Source organism: Zalophus californianus, chromosome 12 (assembly GCF_009762305.2).
Source record: "Zalophus californianus isolate mZalCal1 chromosome 12, mZalCal1.pri.v2, whole genome shotgun sequence".
NCBI classification, from domain to species: Eukaryota; Metazoa; Chordata; class Mammalia; order Carnivora; family Otariidae; genus Zalophus; species Zalophus californianus.
Window position 1 is genome coordinate 3,898,544 of NC_045606.1, and position 10,389 is coordinate 3,908,932.

General features: G+C 38.1%; 1 protein-coding gene across 3 annotated transcripts in view; it reads left to right on the forward strand.

The window, feature by feature from the left end:
- The window catches only part of VWC2 (von Willebrand factor C domain containing 2), a 133,148-nt gene extending 122,759 nt beyond the window's left edge, over window positions 1–10,389 (forward strand). For 2 of the 3 annotated variants that reach the window (XR_003516668.2, XR_003516670.2), the window contains exon 5: window positions 7,078–7,824. The gene's annotated coding sequence lies outside the window, so the exon portion shown is untranslated. Of the gene's footprint in view, window positions 1–7,077; window positions 7,825–9,371 lie in introns of those variants that run through there. The other variant, XR_003516669.2, reaches the window with a different exon arrangement.

Sequence of the window (10,389 nt, forward strand, 5' to 3'; positions counted from 1 at the left end):
GAATAAAGCATGGTTTCTTGACTTCATGAGCTTTTGGCCCTACACCTAACACGAGTAAGAAATTACAGTGCATTGTGGCAGGAGGTCAATTCAAGGTTGACAAAGGGAAGTTCTTTCCTGAAAAGAGCAGAGAATACCAAAATATCATCCAGTATCTAAGAAATCATTCAAGCATTAAAGGTTGACTAATCAAGAAAAATTGATATATTTGTCATTATTGAAAACGTGAACCACTGTGTACCTTAATAAATGTACAGCCAGCACTAACTGAAGCCTCCAGAACTTTACATATGCTTACATTTAATTTGAATCTTGGTTATCAAGAACCACCTTGGGCCAAATGGGCTCCATGCACATAGATTTTCAAGAAAATGCTCAGGGAAAGTATTAGCTAGTTACTTTCCAAAACTTAACCTTTGGTACTAAAGGCTACTAGACATTGGCCATCATCACTCTATTATCCAAAGGGAGATTTTTTTTTTTTGAGACAAGGTTATATATGTTATGGTTTTGCCAACAGTGGGCTCGAATCCCCATGGGGAGGTGGGTCATTAGCTATCGCTAACAGTCCACAAAGCCGCCTCTTCTCTCCCCAGCAAACATGCTGCAGTGAGAGACTCAGAGGCCCAGAGTCTCCCTGCCTCCCTTGGTGATGTAAGTCCCTCCCTGCATGGGTGGTGAGCTCTGCAGTAATTGCAGTGGGACCTATGAGAATTTGAGGAAACCCGGGACTTTGGTCATATACAGAGAGAGTGAACAGGAGAGCATCTTGGGAAACAGACTTTCACTTGCTCTAAACGAGTGTGACCCATAACATACCCCAGGCACAGTCCGGAGCTGGAACACAAGGGCTGTTCTCACACTAAAGTAACTCCCTGTCCCTCTCTGGTTCCAAGCCTTCATTCCTCTTTCCACGTAAGAACACTATGTAAACCACACATGTGGCCAAACTTGGGTTAAGGACACTGCATATCCTTAATGTAGAATGATGCTATTTGCACTTTTGTCTAAGAGAGACTTGTTCTTCTTCATGAAGAACTTGCCATGAATGTAGAGTTTCATGTCTATAAGGTTGTAGCACGTTGAAATTTTCATTTTCCTCTTCTTTTTTTCCCCATAGAGTATTTTGCAGAGATTTTTAACAACGAAACTGTTCTATTCATTCAGACTTAATAACTGCATTATAAAAAGAGGAAAATACATGTCCAAGTTATTCGATTGCAAAATATTCTGGTTTGGACAGAGTCCTGAAAAAGGAGCCTCAAAGTTCACATACAGACGTGTTTGGAGAGCCATAATTCTTAATCTTCCAATCGGTCTGCTCCATGAGTCCCTATAATTGTTGCCACGTGACTTCTTCAGGTTGAAAAAGGAAATCATACTTACAGAGGTAGCACATGCACTTATTTCAAATATTCAACCTATAAATCTGCCCATACGAAGCAATGTGTATTAAGCAACAGGACGATTCTGGAAATTATCTAATCTGACGTTTTAGACTTTCAAGTGAGATTTGTTCCTTCAGTCACAGGATTATTTCCTGTGTCGTTGCGTGGATCTGTCAGTCCTTTTACATTTCACGGAAGTCTTCGGTAATTTCAAAACCTTGAGTTTTATTCCTGCACGCAGCACGCCTTAGATGTGTCCCCGCCATGCGCCACACGGAGCTGCAGCTCCAACCGATGCGGAGGTGAGAGCATCCTTGACAGCAAGGAGATTACATGCCTCGAAGCTATCTGACATCTCAGTATTTTTCTTTCAACTTTTTGATACTTTCAATTTCTTCATCTCCTTTGTACAGTAAAACAGGTTTAAGAGATAGTCTTACACATTTAAAAATTTTTAGCATCACGATTATGTTTAAGAAACTCTCCTCTCTCTTCCCCCAACACAAATGTTGTATGTTTACAATGTTTAAAAAAAATCCAAACAATTTCAGAGAATTCAGGTGTCTTCTATTTTGTTTTTTGTTTTGATTTTAAGCAGTGAAAGCAGTGAAAGTGAAAGATTTTAAAGTGAAAAGTTTAGTGCATCCATTATTTAAAATGTGCACAATATATTAACTAGCTCAACCGAAAATTGAAAACTATCCATTTTTTTAAATATAGATAGAAAACAGAATTATAGACACAAGCCAAATTTAACAAATATCAACAGTTTACTATATTTGCTTTAATAGGCAAGACATCAAGTCTGCTCTTACTGATTTTTAAAAAAATCAGATGCTTTTCTGCAATGCAGTGTAATAAGGAGAGGTGAGGGTTGCCTGGGTGGCTCAGTAGAGTGTGTGACTCTTGATCTCGGGGTCATGAGTTTGAGCCCCACGTTGGGGGTAGAGTTTACTTAAAAAACAATTAAGGAAAGGTGATTAGGTGCCATCTCATCCATGTAATGAGGCCAGACAGGCACCTATGGTTCTAGGATCTGGGCTTCGTTGACAACATATTGTCATTACTAGACTTACCCCCACAGTCCCGACTGTTCCCACTAGCAGCCTCTGTGGGTGGCTGGTGTGGTCACTCTTCCTGAGTACTCAGATTCAGAGAGAGCAATCACTTCTTCTGGAATAAACGAGGGTTTACAGCTCATATGTTCTATGAGCCAGAGGCCACTTCTCACTGTTCCACGTAGAGCTGGTTCATCCTTCCCATTCCCACCTGCCTCCCCAGTCTACCAGTTTAGTTTCCTGAACACAGATGGTGTCTTTGACTGAATGAATATGGGGCAAGGTCGAAGCCCACACCCTGCCCGGGTCTCCTATTGGCCATGACAGTCTCAGGCTTTGGGTGCCTCCGACCACGCTTTGAACGTGGTCTCTGCTTCCCAACTCCCTGCTTTTTCAGCACTTGGAGATATTCACCATTTTTCAATCTCCAGCTCAAGTGCCGTTGCTTCTGAGGAAGCTTCTTTAGTCCTATGTGGACTGTCGCGCTGGGCCCCTGCCATACTGTCCATTTGGTATTTTACGCTAGCATGATTTAGAGATCATATCATACTTGGCGTTACAGTTCAGTTTATCTGTTTGCTCTACTATTCATGCTAAAATCTCTTCATTTCAGGCTATGGAACATTCGGTCCCTAGAATATCTTCCAATACCTTTATGCTGAAGGCTTGTTGAATTGTATTCAATGTATTAATTCAGAGGTTTGTTTGGTTTTTTTTTGTTTTTTTTTTTTTTTTTTTGCTGTCCATGTTTAAGGCCAACGACCATCTTGAAGAGCAACTCAAAACTTCCATGACTGTTTGCCCGACCTGTTGTCTCCTGCTTTCTCAGCTGATTTGCAAACCTCAATGCCCAGGGTTCAGCAGCCCAAAACATAGCAAATCCCCACCACTGCAGAGTTTATAGCAAACAGCCCTTAGACAGGCACTGGCTATTTCTGATACAAGTCAGGAAACACATGGCTTTTGGTGTCAAATTTCTGATGCTGAAAATAGTTTCTTATGTTGAGGAGACACTGGTTCTTAGTGATGATAAGAGAAGTCAAGTTTATAGCTTTGGTCTTTACAGTATTTATTTACTTAGTTCTGACTTCAGAATATAAATTTCTTGTCTTAGATTTTCACAGACCAGTATGTATGCATGTTTTCATCTTTTTACATAACATAAGTACTCAATAGGTATCTAATAAAGTAATAAATCAATGAACTCAAGTCATTTCTGTAGGAACACACATTTCCACAGGCTGTTGGGAAAGTGTTAGAAGGTGGTGGTTGTCTACATTTCACCACATGTCCAAGTTCACTCTGAGTTTTGCAGAACACCTGGTTTTTGTTTTTTGGGTTTTTTTTTTTTTTTTGCACCTGTTTTAACTTTAACACAAAAATATAGAGATTAAGTCCAAACACCTAATTTTTATTTTTTATTTTTTTACATTTCTATTTTAATTCCGGTTAGTTGGCATACACTATTATATTTGTTTCAGGAGTACAATACAGCGATTTAACAATTCCATGTGCTCATAATGACAAATGTCATCCCCAACACCTGTTTCGCCCACCCCCTCCCCCCTCCCGCCTGGTCACCAGCAGTGTGTTCTCTAGAGTCGAGAGTCTGTTTCTTGGTTTGCCTCTCTCACCTTCTTCCCCCTTTGCTCATTTGCTTTGTTTCTTAAATTCCACATATGAGTGAGATCATATGGTATTAGTCTTTCTCCGACTTATTTCACTCAGCATTATACTGTCTAGGTCCATCCATGTTGTTGTAAATGGCAGGATTTCATTTTTTTTTTTTTTATGGCTGAGTAACATTTCATTGTTTATTTATACCACAATCCTCCTTATCTATCCATCAGTTGATGGGCACTTGGGCTGCTTCCATAATTTGGCTCTTGTACATAATGCTGCTATTTTGATGTAGTCCTAGTGGTTTATTTTTGATTTTGTTTCCCTTGCCTCAAGAGACATATCTAGAAAAAAGTTGCTATGGTCGATGTTAAAGAAGTTACTGTGTTCTCTTCTAAGATTTTTTATGTTCAGGGTTCGCATTAGGTCTTTAATCTATTTTGAATTTATTTTCATGTGTAGTGTAAGAAAGGGGTCCAGTTTCATTCTTTTGCATGTTGCCGTCCGGTTTTCCCAACACCATTTGTTGAAGAGACTCTCTTTTTTTTCTATTGGATATTCTTTCCTGCTTTATCAAAGATTAATTGGCCATTTAGTTGTGGGTTTATTTCTGGATCTTCTATTGTATTGATCTATGTGTCCATATTTGTACCAGTAGCATAGTGTTTTTTTATTTGTTTGTATGTTTTTGTCAGTTTCAGGGGTAGAACTTTGTGATTCATGAGTGCTCATTACAGTACCACAATGTTTCGATCACCACAGCTTTGTAATATAACTTGAAGTCTGGAAATGTGATGCTTCCAACTTTGCTTTCCTTTTTCAAGATTGCTTTGGCTATTTGGGGTCTTTTGCGGTTCTATACAAATTTTAGGATTGTTTGTTCTGTGAAAAATGCTGTTGGTATTCTGATAGGGATTGCATTAAATGTGTAGATTGCTTTGGGTAATACAGACATTGTAACAATATTTGTTTTTCTGTTTCATGAGCATAGAATGTCTTTGCATTTCTTTGTGTCACCCTCAGTTTCTTTCATCAGTGTTTTACAGTGTTCAGAGTATAGCCCTTTTGCCTGTTTGGTTAGGTTTTATTGCTAGGTATCTTATTATTTTGGGTGTCAAATGCCTAATTTTTAAGGAAATAAATCCTGTTGAACATTAAGTCACGCTGACATTCATGCTAGGCATGCTCACCCAAAGTGTCAATAACATTAGGAAGATTTAAGTGAAAATGCACTCTAAATGCTTGACACATGGGCATTTGATGGTCCAAGAGATGAGTACTGTTTAACTCCTTCCGGTGAGTTCAGAGAAGTACACAAAACCTATGACTTACACATTATACAGGTACAGAATTACCAACAATAATCAAAGCGTACACCTAAAGTCATTTTAGTACATCACTGACACATTCTGATGAGTTAAATCAATTGTAAATATTGCCTCCTTAGTTTCAAATTCAATTTTCAGGAAATAGAAACATTTCTCACTCTTATTTAAAATTTAATAATATTTAATGATTAACTTTCTTTGTTTTAAAAGATTGTTTATTTGGGGCGCCTGGGTGGCTCGGTCGTTAAGCATCTGACTTTGGCTCGGGTCATGATCCCGGGGTCCTGGAATCAAGCCCCGCATCGGGCTCCCTGCTCCGCGGGAAGCCTGCTTCTCCCTCTCCCACGCCCCCTGCTTGTGTTCCCTCTCTCGCTGTGTCTCTCTCTGTCAAATAAAAATAAATAAATAAATAAAAATATTTCTTATTTATTCATTTGAGAGAGAGAGCATACAAGTGAGGGCACAAGCGGGGGCGGGGAAAGGGCAGAGGGAGAAGGGGAAGCAGACCCCCCCTGAGCAAGGTGCCCAACACAGGGCTCAATCCCAGGACCCTGGGATCATGACCTGAGCTGAAGGCAGATGCTTAACCGACTAAGCCACCCAGGAATCCTTGATTAATTATCTATTTTAAAAATTCCTGGAATTTAAATTTTAGGCAGAACTGTTTTCAAATACACTATGGGATTCCTTTTCCCATTTTCCTTTATTTATTATATTTACATTACCAAATGAATACAATTCTATTTTTATTTGATTTCAGGCTTTTTCCCTTCCTAAGCATCTATTTCTTACAATTAGAACTTTAAAAGTGAACAGTATCCAATAAGTAAAGTTCTTCTATAAATCTATTGATGTTTTATGTATGTATATATAAAACAAATGTATATATAAGTATATATATACAAATTTAATAGTCTTAAAAAATCCACTGTTAGGCAATCAAGAAACGTGATTTCTAAGCCAAGAATTATGCTAGGTGCTTTATTTATTTATTTATTTATTTATTTATTTATTTAAGCTTTACTTATTTATTTGAGAGAGAGAGTGAACAAGGGGAGGGCACAGGGAGGGGGAGGAGAGAAGCAGAGCAGACTCCCTGCAGAGCACAGATCCTGATGCAGGGCTCCAACTCAGGACCCTGAAATTATGACCTGAGCAAAAATCAAGAGTCAGAGGCTTAACCGACTAAGCCCCCCAGGTGCTCCATAAGTGCTTTCATTTATTATCTCATTTAGCCTCAGTATCCCCAGGCAGTAGTTAATATCCTCTCCTTGTTTGCAGAAAAGTCAATGTGAGCTTGGGGAAGTTCAGAAATAGGCTTAAATTTCAGTCTAGTGAATGATGGGGTTAAGAACCAAACTCTGCTTTACACTAGAGCCTGGGATTTGAAGTCTAATCATTCACTTTTAGAGCAGGGGCCTCTAGATATAAGACCAGATTTTCAAAATGCTCTTGTGTTCTACTCCTCACAAATACCAGGAATGAACAGCCTCCTGAACCCCTAATTCAACTACGGTGATCTTGACATTTGTTAAAGTGAAAGGTAGCTCCTCACAAAATATTGTGACCTCCCTTGTCTAAATGTGTGTCATATATTTTGATTCCTAATTGAATGAACGATATCTAGATTTTTTGTTAAAATAGTATTCAAGCATCAATGATGTTTTTTATGTCTTTTTTTAGGTACGGTCCATCCACTGAGATTTACAAAATATGGCCAAATGTTATGACCCAGTCTTCCCGAAGCCAAGTGAAACTAACTGCCATTTATTGCGTGCCAATTATATGACAAGCATTCCAATAGGCATTTCAAATTCTTTCATTTGATTTCTTCCTTTTGTCAACTCTGATGTATCGATGAGGAAATTAACACATGGTAGGTAACTTGTTCAATGTCAGGGAGAGAAGTGAGGCCATCGCTCCATCTGGTTCCTGCATGGGGCATGGTCAGGGCTGGGATGGATCACACTACCTGCATCAGATATTCTTCCATCAGAGTAGCTGCTGACCCTATCCGATCATTTCTATCATTCTACAGATATTTACTGGGTGTATGCTGTGTCACGAATGGTTTAGGTCTCAGTGACTAGGAAATGTATGGCCTTGGGAACCATGCAGCTCTTGGTCAAGTATACTACAGAGGCGCAAAAATCAGCCAACACAGGGATGGCATCAAAGGCCAGTTTGAACTTGGGCATTGAAGTCATTAACTTGCATCAGTAACACCATTTATAATTTAAAACAAAATTTTGCTACCTCCTGCTACACATTAGCTAGTGATGGAATGATGAAGCTCATATTGTGTGGAACCAATGACTTTTATTTTTTTAATTTTCCACAGTGTGGCTTTATTGGTATTGAAATATTCGATGACCAACACTGGTCTTTTTTTTTTTTATTATGTTATGTTAATCACCATACATTACATCATTAGTTCTTGATGTAGTGTTCCATGATTCATTGTTTGCGCATAACACCCAGTGCTCCACGCAGAACGTGCCCTCTTTAATACCCATCACCAGGCTCACCCATCCCCCCACCGCCCTCCCCTCTAGAACCCTCAGTTTGTTTTTCAGAGGGAACCAATGACTTTTAAAAAAATTAAGTGCCTTCTTAGGTTAGTTATCCTCTCTCTACAATACACTCTGCACACATTTTCTAGTTCAGCCTCACAAACTCCAGTTTAATTCAGATATACTATAAATTAATTATAAAGGACTCTGCTCACGTTACATAATGTTAAATCTGTGATTTCAAAGCACATGCTATTTCTCAAAACAATCCCAGAGGTGGTGGAAGTGGTTGGAGGAGAAGGTGCCCCCAGCTGCCGGCTGTGGACCGAGGGCCAGGTGGGCCCTCCTGCTCCTGTTTCCTCTAGAAGAAAATAGTCCCATTTAAAAATAGACATCATTGCAATAAAGGGGCTTGCTATAAAAATATTTCCCATCTGTCTTTTTGTATGTTGTAGATGAATTATGGCATTGATACCATAAAAAAATAGAGATCTTACAAATAGCAACACTGAAATGAGAATCAGAATGTGCCCTTTACAAAATACTAAATGTCTTTAAAAGAAACACGATGGGGTTTTTTTTTTTAGTACAATAAACAGCATACCTACACTTCAAAGGACAAATAATTTTATATAATACAGGGAGTGATTAATTTGGACATGGAACTCAAAATGGAAAAGTTGAAATTTAGAGTAATACAAATTTTAAAAGATGTTTTATAAACCTTTCAAATACTGAGGTATTTCTTAAAAACTCAAAATTATATAATGAGCCCCTTTCTTAAGGAAGCATAGAAAATAACAAGAGAAAAGTGGTCTATGGGTGAGATAATTTTCCTTCACTTTATTCCTCAAAAAAGCTGGAAGCTCTCTTTCTATACATGCATGCATACAAACGGATAAAGTTACCTTCTGAATTTACCAAGACCTAAAATATAAATATAAGTGGGATATGATGAAAACAAAAGACAAAAGAAGCGATGCATCATTGGCTTGACATTCCTTTTAAATCAGATATCAAAGCAAGCTGGGTTTAAGCAGTAACAGGTGCACTGGAGTAGACCAAGAGAGACTCTCTTCAGCCGATTGTGCCATTTGTCTGTGTAAATACAGCTACATAAAGCCTGTAACTATTTCTGCATAGCTATAAATATAAGCATGTGTATATACACGTATGTACTCAATGGTGTTATTTACTACTTCTAATTTGAATTTATCTTTTCAAAGAATTTTAAATTCTTTTTCTATGGACCCAGTATTTGAAAGTGAAAAAAGATTTTAAACAGCATCATTTGCAAATATATGTGATGCTTTACAAGGTACCAGATAATGAGAAGACCATGTCTTTGTGTTTTCATTTCTAACAGACTGTTGTGGGAAAAAATATACTAAAATGTTGCACTTATTACATTTATGAATTACAGACAGTTTTCTGTAGACTGAGAACAATGATATATTTTTATAGGTTCTTTAGTGAAAGTGAGTCTGCCAGTAAAATGTTCATGTTCTGGGTACAACAACATCAATTTTATCTACCAAGTGTGACAACGGAAGAATCCCCAACCACCATTTTTCCTGTTTATCTGACACATGAAGAATATCACAATCAGTGCTGGAGATAACCAAGGGGAATTCCAGTCAAGGATAAAGAGGGGAGGACCTTGATCCAAAGGGAATGCCCGTGACGCTTTTAGGGAACAAGGACTGGCACGTGCTGGTTGGAGGGCTGCAGGCATGTGGTTTCCACCCCTGACCTGGGCCTTCGTCCACACTGACAGAATCGCAATGGCTAAAATCCAAGGCCAAAGCATCCTTTTAACATTTACAAGTATCCTCAATAAAAAAGAATATTTGCAATCTCTCTGCTTTATGTAATTTAGCAGTAAGGCCTTTGGCCATTGGAGGTCTGGTTCTGAACACTGTCCTACCATTTACTGAGTACTGATCAGGTACATGATACCCTACCTCTGCACTTCTGACTGCTCTTCAGTAAAGTGGGGACAGTAGTACCAAACCCTACGGTAATTACATGAGTTACTATTTGTAAAACACACAGGCTAGAAGAGATTAATAGTCATCAAGCACAAGGTCCATATAAAGGTGTTTATTACTTAATACATGGGAAATATGAGAATATTGAAATTAAAACATTTTGAAGATTCAAATTCAGTAAAAGTGAATGTCTAATTTGGGACTCATTTTATTCCTATGTTTGAATTAAAAACATAACTTACATGCTATCATAGCTTTTATCCCATTTATACATAATATTTTCCAGAAAATTGTTTTGTAATAACTTAATATTATGTGGAGCTGAATTTATATGGTTAGGCCCAATCTGTATGTGTTGTTGCATGGGTATGTGTGTTGAACTGATTTATAAAATAAACTATTTATTAAACTGGGTTTTGCCCTTCTAGACAGAGTCACATTTAAGAGAATACGTCTAAAATATTTCAGCCTTTTGAACTAAACAACAATAA